The following is a 10,153-nucleotide window of genomic DNA, read 5'->3' as shown; positions in this document are numbered from 1 at the left end:
AAAATACCTTTTTAAGAATGAAGGTAAAATAAAGACATTTTAGCGCCCAAAAACAATGGAGAGGGTTTAGCACAAGCAGATGCTACCAATGGAAGTAACAAAGTGATCCCAGATGGTTGGTACAAAATGCCAGGAGAAACAGGAACAACAAAAAATGACAGATACACAGGGAAGACATAAGGAAACACAAACAACAGTTTCTGATGGTCTCTCCCAGCATGGCCTAGCAGCATAGGTAACATGCGTTATGGGAATTCTCTGTGGACACTATTAGACTCTGTATAGTCTGGGCTGAGGAGCTGTATTAAAGTGTCCAGCAGGGTGTCGCACTATGAACATTGGTTATAAAGAAGAACAGAGCAAAGGAGAGATTTAGTCCTTGCCCACGAAGAATCAGAGGTCTTTGAATTAGCTGAGGCCCATTGTGCTTACCCAGCCTAATTTAGCATTTCCAGGTAACACCACAAGCTTGCCGAGTCTAATATATAATTCATATGTTGAAGTGTCTGCCTGTCCTTTCTAACTCTTGGCTGTGGTCAAATTATCAAAACTTTCCAATTTTCGTTTTCTTAACCTTTGAGCCTATTGTACCCGGCTCTCCACACAACCACACTTGGCTCCCACCCACTGACTTCCCTGAAATGTCAGGAGCTCCTTGGCAATGCACCGCAAGATCTTTTCTCTGACTTGATTTATTTAGTTATTTTTTTGTTGTTTTCGTTTTTTCCCCAACAGTTCTGGTGTTGCTTCAAAACTACATTCATTCATTCTGTCCTGTTCCATTGTCTTCCTTTGCCATTGTACCTGTATTTTTAGAGACTTTCTCAAACTGTGCTTTTTGTCCACATTTTGAGTTCACACAGTGTGGATTTGGCTTCTTACTGACTCAAACATAGATTTTATGTCATGTTCTTCTTATCTTGTTTATTTATTCATGTGTGTGCTTCTACGCTTGAGTGTGTGTGCAGGGCCACACATGCAGGGGCCAGAGGACGATGCCGGGTAACCTTCATCAACTGCTCTCTGCTCTGCTTCCGTGAGACAAAGCTTTTACCACTTCGAAATATTTTCATAGGCCTCCCTTTTGTCTTTTTGCCTTATTTTTAACCATTTTCTTTATAGGTTACTTCATATGCCTCTTCTTATGTTCAATTCTTAAAATCGCTTTTCATACTATCTGTCTGTGAGAAAGGAATTTTATTGAAGGCTACCGTTTGTCAGCAAATGAGTACATAATCGATCTTCATTTATGAGAATCACTTTCACTTGGCTATTGTGGTTGATTTGGTTACTGTTTAATCGCCCCACCCTCCTCCATGGGAGGAGTTTACTTTCTTTCCTCAGAAGACAATTGACTGTGCATCCTCAGAGCAGTGCTCAAACTCTAATCAGCTTTCTTTAAGCCAAGCACTGATGTGCAGGGATAGCTGATTCTCTGAAGTCAATGCTCCAGTGAGAGAAACTCAGGCCACCATCCCTCTGGTGCAACACTGCTGTGATTTCATGTCTGCATCCTTGCCACACGCTACAAATGTGCTGGGTACGGTGGCCTAGTGAGCTAATACCTCTCCTTCCTAGTTCTAGAGGTGGTTTCCCAAAGGGGCTACTACCAAAAAAATTGTAAGAAGAAAATGAAAGTCATTCTTGCCTCACAGAGACCACACTCACGAGAAAGAACTACCACAAAAACACTTTTCACTTTCAATCAGAGTTTTTGAGTAAATTATCTATTTCTAATAATAAAAAAACCAGCGGATCCACCAAAGTTGGCTATCATCTCCCTGACATACTTGACTCTCAGCTCTGGCCTCCTCCTGTGTGAGGTTTAGTCATGGCACCCAATTTATTACTCTTTATTTGTGTCCCATGTGGTGGGTGGGAAAGTTGTTCTGGGAGCTTTTCCTAGCAGAGAGGGTTTTTAAGTTGAAAAGGTGCCGACATGTCTAATAAAATTGCCCTGTCTCTAAGAATATTCTATATTTTGGACTTCTCACTGGGTCAAATATTGTGTCTTTCCCCATTATAAATTATTGAAGTTAACTCTACATAAATAGATTTTTAAAAATAAAATTTGGATTGGAGACAGCTATGAGACTGTGTACTCACTTAGAAATAGCAGGCCTCTAGTTCTCCCAAGGTTTTAGGCAGAAACTCCAATCATACTATTTGCAAAAGAAAAGAGGAATAGGTATGTATATCAAAGTTGAAAGGTATTTCTAGAGAACTACATATTCACTACCTATATTCTTCTACTCTTATACTACTCAGAGGACCACATAGTTGGCCCTCTGTCGTTCTATCCACCCACTCACCCACCTGCCCACCCTTCCAAACACCTTCCCATCCATCCATTCACCTTTTCATCTATCCGTCTATCCATCTATCCATCTATCCATCTATCCATCATCTATCCATCTATCCATCATCTATCCATCTATTCATCTATCTATCTATCCATCTATCCATCATCTATCCATCTATTCATCTATCTATCCATCTATCCATCATCTATCCATCTATCCATTATCTATCCGTCTATATATCTATCCATCTATCCATCCATCTCTCTCTCTCTTCTTTCTCTGTGTGTGTGTTTCTATCTGTCTATCTACTCTGTATCTTTGTGTATTTATATTTGTTTGCATTTATTTTTCTTTCTAAAAATATTTTCATTTGATGTGTGTGACTGTCTTGTCTACATGTTTGATGTGGCCATTGTCATCATTCCTTTGTCTTGCCCAACAAAGCCTTCTTAGGGCATTATAATCTGGTCAAGGCAGAAAGGGTCTTGCTCAGGCCCTCCACCACCTTCTCCGCTGCAAGCAAAGGAAATCCTTTTCCCTGCCGTTTCTTAGACTTTGCTCATTTGGCCCCGATTTTAGTGTTTGGGAATGTGGGAGATAAAGAGCCAACTGGAGACAGAAAGGGTCATGTCATCATTAAAAATAAACAGAGACACAAATATGTCAGAGGGCAGAGGCAGGCACTTCACTTCATTGTGCAAGTGATTTATGGGGGAAGCTAATTTTAAACAAGCCTGAGTTGTGCGGTGCCTTTCAGCCAAACAAACAGTCAGAGCGCCCTTTCGACAGCAGCCTGGAGCTGCCAGCCCGGAGCTGCTGTCTCCTCTCAGAGTAATCTCATTTTCTCGGTGCTGTAAAAGGCAGCAGTAAGTGGTTGTTTACTGTCTGAGGAAACCCTGGCTTAGTCACTGAAGGCAGACCCTGTTAAATGCCAGAGAGTAAGGAGGACCCTGGCTGGGAGACAACTGCCTGCCCTCAAAGAGGCAAACCCACAAAGCGGAGTGCAGGCATTAGCAACAAAAGAAGCAGTCCTTTCCTCCAGTTCAGTCAATCGGTTTGTTTGTTTTTGTTTTTTTCCCTCAAAATAACACTGAGACATGAAAGACCCAGACTGGCTACCAAGAAAATTAGCATGCAGCATTCAAGCCTCATTATTTCTGTCTCTTTGGTGACAGATCAGTTGAGGGCTGAGGGTTATTCCAAGGCTGGGACCTTGGCTGGGCAGGCAGATAGCAAAGAATCCCCATGCTGAGGAGCAGGAGGGCTACTCTCCCATGCCTAGAAGGGCATCTCAGGATTAGGGGAATCTGTCTTTAGTGGAGGCTATGTGATGCTAGTTTTCTCACCTCCCAGTTTCATGCCTTCCCCTCAAACCCCCAGAGACGAACACTAAAACTAAAATCCCTATATTCTTCCTTGGATCCCATCACAGTTGTGTGTGTGTGTGTGTGTGTGTGTGTGTGTGTGTGTGTGTGTGTGTGTGTGTGATATCACATGTTATAATCGGTTGCCTGAAATAATTTCAATGCATGTATGCTTAGTTTGAGCCATATAGATGTCTTCCAAAGGCTACCTAAAAATTATAAGATTGAAGCAGGCAATTCAAGCGTGATTTGTTTGAGGACATATACCAGAATATTTCTGCTCTTCGAGAAGAAGGAATAGAACATGTGTCCCTTTGCTCCATGTCTAGTGGCAGCTTGGAAAGACCCGTCTGGGGCGCTGCATTGCTTCCTCTGGATTCTGTGAACAGGGTGGAGAGTCCAAAGAGTTCCAGCAACCAGTGAGGCCCAAGCACTGACAAATGAGAACTGAAATCAACTATGAAACTGGAGTCAGCTCCAGTTCTGCTTTGCCAAGTATTTACTCTTAGGTTCCCAAATAGTGGGAGGTCTGGAGCCCTGGCAGGAGGCTGGAAAGCCAAAGGCATTGGCCAGGAGCTTAGGGAGAGCTCAGAGCATGCTATTCACCAATTATGTTGAGAGCACCTTAGCACAAACACAGAGAGGTTGCTCTTCTAGTGCGCCCCAGCAGGCTAGCAGACTTCAACAGCAAACCAAGTCGGGATTGTGGCCAGGGAATTCTTGCATGTTTTCCAAGCCCTGGTAATGGTACATGCTTCCCATGGAGGCATCGGCCATATGAGCTGGAGAAAGAGTACTGACCTTCATTCCTTAAGGGTACTTTGCTCACGAAGTTGTTGGGGAGGAACGCAGGACAAGAGCAGAAACAATTTAAGGTAGAATGCAAACTCAACAAAATTGAGTGATCACCAGTCCTAAGAGGGCTGATTTCAACACATAAATTCATAGGAATCACAAAACAAGCAATCCCCATTAAGCATGTTTATCAAAATATTTCAGAAATCCTTAACATATTAAACAACCAGACCTAGGGACAATGCTAATAAGTTCAATTTTCATAAATTTGAAGCTCTAATAAGCATAAGAAACTCCTGTCATGGTTATAGTAGCCTATAAAGGCACATATGATTGCACTGGTGTCAAGAGACCTAACCACATATAAAGCTGTGTTTGTAATGGAAAACATTGATAGTCAAGCAAACATTAAGTTAGAGGATGGAGAAAACAAACATACAAACAAATTGTTCAAATTTAAAGAAGCCAAAGGCTTCCTCTCATAAGACCAGTTGGGAAATGGATCCTCTGCATTAAGGGGCTCAGCTAAAATCCCCATAGGAATAACCCAGCAGAGGCAGAATGAATTCTAAAACTCCGTCTGAGGCAAAGGAAACCCAATGTACACAGGTGCCTGTCAGATAAGGCATTCCCAAGCCTTTGAGCCCTCCTGTGCAAGCAAGAGACTGGGAAGTTAACACAGGACATGACAGGGACGGATGGTGTTGGTAAAGAAGACGAGGTTTTTCCCTCCCCCTTCTATGGGTTTCCAACCTACTGCAGCAGGGTCAGGTGATGACAGAGGATCCAGGTTATGATCATTGCCCTCCAAGGACATAATCATCACCAACCAGAGACTATTACAGGGAGTTCCAGCAGGTAGAGTTACTTTGTTTTATCTCAAAGAACCCAGACAAATGCTGAGGTCTTCCTAAGAGTTAACCCAATATTTGGGGAAGGGCCTGGACAGGTGTCCAGATACAGGTGAATTGGTGAGGGGGGTAGAATTAAACTGTTTTGGATGGTATCCTGTGAGTATAGTATGCTAGTCCCATGAAGCTAGGTGTGTGTGTGTGTGTGTGTGTGTGTGTGTGTGTGTGTAAAAATTATCTGCCTGAAGAGGAGTGTACTATAGTGCCTGAAAGCAGTCTAGAGGCATAAACTGTGAAAGATTCCTGATGCATGAGTGCTATGAAAGATGTCTCCCAACCACCTGCAGGATTCACATCCCTCGCGATTCCAAGGGCCTGTGACTGACCGATCTCATGTCAGTGAACTGCCAAGTCAGTGCCAAGGCATCCTTCCTGTTGTGTCATCTCAGATAAAAATGATCAGGGACCTGAGATGGTGCAGGATGAAGCGCTCCATAGCAGTTCGTGTGGAGAGTGGCTGTGAAACATCACATGTAACCAAGGGCCTTTGCAGTTGCTAAGGGAGGTGTTATACTCAACTCTCAGCAACAACAAAACAGCTGGTGGGTACACCTGATGTGCGGAACGAGCGTTTCTGACAGTGCTGATGGGACTGAATGGATTGTTGGGCCGTGGTCAAGCAATCCTGGACTTAAAATACCATTTATCACTTAACAGCTGTGTGAAATTCTGTATGTTCTCTAGCGTCTCTGAAAGTTGGTCCACTTTTAAATAGAACACAGATAACAGATGACTGCTTTGCATGGTTGCAAGACGTGCAAGAGGTAGGGCTTAGGTGTTCCAAGGGACCTGATCCCTTCCCCCCACCCCCCTTCACTGACATGTATATGAGAGGATTGCTCTCCAGGCAGCAGCTGCAGAATTCTGTTCTGAGAGAAATGAAGCTAACCTTGCCTCTCCCTCCTTCCTCCCAACCCAATGAACTCAATCATACACATGAGTTCCCTGACACCCTTTCATAATTTGTGTGTGAACTAACATGACGGGATAGAAATAAAGAGTCTAATTCCCATAGCTGGCTCACTGTCAGAGGTGCTGACTTCCAAACATGCTGTCTTCACATTACTTTTCCCAATAGAAATGATCAGTTCTTCCTTTAACTTCTGAAAAACAAAACAAAACAAAACAAAAAATGACAAGGACTGTGTCTACCTATATAACACATTAATGGTTTGTAAATATATTTATATGCAATTGTACATTCACATATACTCATTTACGTGGTCTTTTTCATAGTTAAGAGAAAAGACTGGATGCTCACTTCTTGCAATGTATAAACTCCTCCTCCTCCTCCTCCTCCTCCTCCTCCTCCTCCTTCTCCTCCTCCTCCTCCTCCTCCTCCTCCTCCTCCTCCTCCTCCCTCATTTTTAACACCATTCATCTTTGGAGCCTTGAGCAGCACAATCAGTGTTCAATTCTTGTACCTGCCAGAGAAGCTTCTTGTAGTCTTTAAGAGTCTGGTGTCAATTGATCAACTTCTGCTTACGGGCACATCTGTTAGCTATTGCTAGAGTAATGTGCGAGCATTTAAACATTTATTGTTGGACAAAGTCAGGGGGTCGGATGAATTGGCAGATTAGGGTTGGGTTCTGTTGCTTTTTCAATGCATTCACAGACACCTGCTGAGGCATCTAGGGGTCAGCTGATCTAGAGTGACCTCCATAGCATGGTTGGCTGAAGAGTGACTCTGGATGTGCAAGTGTTTGGACCGTGGTTACCCATTATCTTGCAGGTTCCCGTGGACTGAGTGATGTGACAAAGGAGAACTTCAAGAGAGAGAAGACAGACGTGCAAAGGCTCAGGAGGGTAAAATACCACTTGTATCAGATTCTATTACTAAAGAAAAACCACAAAACCTCTTTGACTTAAGGGTATAGAGAAGTACGCTGTGTCCTGGCAAAAGGAGCTGTAATGTTACATTACAAGAGGAGCGGATGCAGGGTGGAAATTATGAGCTATTTTTGCATTCAATCTCCTCTGCCCTCACCCACTCCAAGCTGGCTCTTGATGGCAATTTCACAAGGACAACTTCCTCCATGGGAGGACTCAAGGTTCTAACTCTTATATAAAAAACATTATTTTCCATCACATTAGCGAAAAATGATTCAACTTCCTTTGAAAAGGACAACTGCCAAGGAAAGGTCACTTTGCTAGGATTCTTATGTCCTGTTTCTAACAAAGGGAGACTGAGATCTGAGGCCTACTCCTTTCCAGGCCCAGAGAACTTTATTATCCTGCCTCCCAAGGGAGAGAAGGACTGAGGAAAGAAAGGACAAGAAGGCATAACACCAGACTTGGTGGTACATCCCTGTAACACAGGTACATGGGAGCCTGAGGCAGGACGAATATTTGTATCATGAGACCCTGGGCTGTCCACTGAGTTTTCAGTTACCCTGGGCTTTGAGAAAGGTGCCACTCCAAAAAGATATCGAAGAACAGCAACCAAAAGGACTTTGAAGGATTCCTTAGGCCATGAAGCAAAGTGCTTTGCCGAAGTCCTAAAGAAACAAAAAATTGACTTATGAATTTGTAGGGTGACATAATAGTATTATATAAAAGTATGCAGAGTAATTGAAATAACTCATATTTATAAAAGCATGCTTAAAAGATTCACAACCGGGCTGGAGAGATGGTTCAGCGATTAAGAGCACTGACTGCTTTTCCAGAGGTCCTGAGTTCAATTCCCAGCAACCACATGGTGGCTCACAACCATCTGTAACAGATTCTGGTGTATCTCAAGACAGCTACAATGTACTCATACACATTAAATAAAATATTAAAAAAAAGATTCACAACCATTACAGTTACAGTATTAATTGGTAGTATCAGGGTCACTTACTAATTTCTACTAATGTTATTATATATGTGTATATATGTATATAATATATGTGTAAGTATAGCACTTTATAAAATTAAGTCTTCTTAAAGTATGACTATCAGTTTTACAAGACATTATAAATAATATACTTGATAGAAACTATCAATAATGTTGTTATAGCCAGGTATGGTGGTGCAGGCACTTGGGAGGCAGAAGCAGAAGGATCTGTGTGAGTTTGAGGCTAGTCTGATCAATACAGTGAGTTCCAGAACAGAAAGATTACATAGAGAGGCTATGTCTCTAAAAACAAAAAGCAAAAAGTTACTATAATTTATCATAAATTTATGTATACTTTACAATACATTTTACATATACATATGTACATACATGTACTGAAAATGCACATACATATTGCCCTATAACATAAAAGTGATGTAAGGAAATTGGTTTCTTCATAGTTAAAACAATAGCAAACTTAGAAGAAATAATTTGGCTATAAACTAGCTAAAAAATGGCGTAGTAACTCAGATTCTGATTGTTTAGGAAGTATATCTAAATATGTAAATTAGATATGCACACATTAGACTGTAAAAAATAAATTCATTAGTATGAAAAAGTATTCCATGACACACAATTTAAATCACATTTTGTGATAACTTTTAAAGTACATTTTTTCTAAGACAGTCTTAATTGCAGTTACCTGTAATTAAGTGTGTAACATGAATTTGGAGACATCTTGCTTGCCTATAATATAGATGCTAATGTACTAAAACTAATGTTTTTTCATGGGAGGAATTGCTTTAAAATTTTAACAAATAAATCAACTCAGCCTATCATTTTCTATCTTGTCTCCTTTCTATCATTAATTCATTTGTTCACGCAGTCAATCATTCAACTTTCACTGAGGTCTCACTAGGTTCCAAGTTACATATTATAAAGTTGAAGGGAATAACTTAGTCTAACAACCAAAATTTCTCCTTTATTTCTCCATAGAGATGTATTAGTGACTTTTCTGTCACTGGAATAAAACACCATGAGTAAAAGCAACTTACAGAACTTATAGTCCCAGAAAGATAGGAGGCTGTAATGGTGGCGAAACATGCCAGCAGATGGCAGGCCTGGTGGGGTAGGAAGCTGAGAGCTCACCCCTTTAGCTGCAAGCACAGAACAGAGAAAACAAACCGTAAGTGGGTTGGGCTTTAAGTGGTTTGAAAGTCCAAGCCCAATACCACACTTCCTCCAGCAAGGCTGCACCACCTCCATCTTTTTAAATAGCGCCACCTACTGGGGACCAGGTACTCAAATGCTCAAGACTATGGAGGACATTTCTGAACCAAATAACCCCAAGAGAAAGGAAATAGAAGCTTAAGAATTTTAAAGAACTCTCCTAAGTTAGTAAGTAACTACACAGGATGATAGTTTCAATGACCTCTGCTCGATTCAAAACGTGAGTAAAAATAAGATATGCCAGGAACAGGAGCTTAGGCCCCACTAGGTACAAGTGTATTCTGTCATGTCAAACACATCACATGCTTATTTGAGTGGGCTGCTTTAGTGCTCGGGTGTGATCATGTAGTCTAAAAACTAAGAAGCTCAAAAACTAATATGAGCAACTTAAGCTACAAAAATATTTCTATTCCTTCCGTCTGTGTCATTGATATCAATTACTTAAAAATCCATGTGAAACGACTTTCAATATTGGCTTCTTTTTTATGTGCAAAAATTGACATTTGTCATATAATACCCTACCTGTCCCTGGATCTGATGGCAAATAAGGTAAGTTCAAACAAATAGTACCAGTGTGACTGTTAATAGTCACATAATATCAAGCTGTGTTCAGACATAAGGAACAAGAGAACATTATGGCAAATATTCTTGGAAGAAAAACGAAGGAATGGTTTTTAAAAATTCACTTCACTAGCTCAACATATTGGATCACTCTCTTGAAATGCTGTTCTAAAT

Source organism: Rattus norvegicus, chromosome 3, assembly GCF_036323735.1.
Source record: "Rattus norvegicus strain BN/NHsdMcwi chromosome 3, GRCr8, whole genome shotgun sequence".
Taxonomy (NCBI): domain Eukaryota; kingdom Metazoa; phylum Chordata; class Mammalia; order Rodentia; family Muridae; genus Rattus; species Rattus norvegicus.
This window is presented reverse-complemented; position numbering follows the sequence as displayed.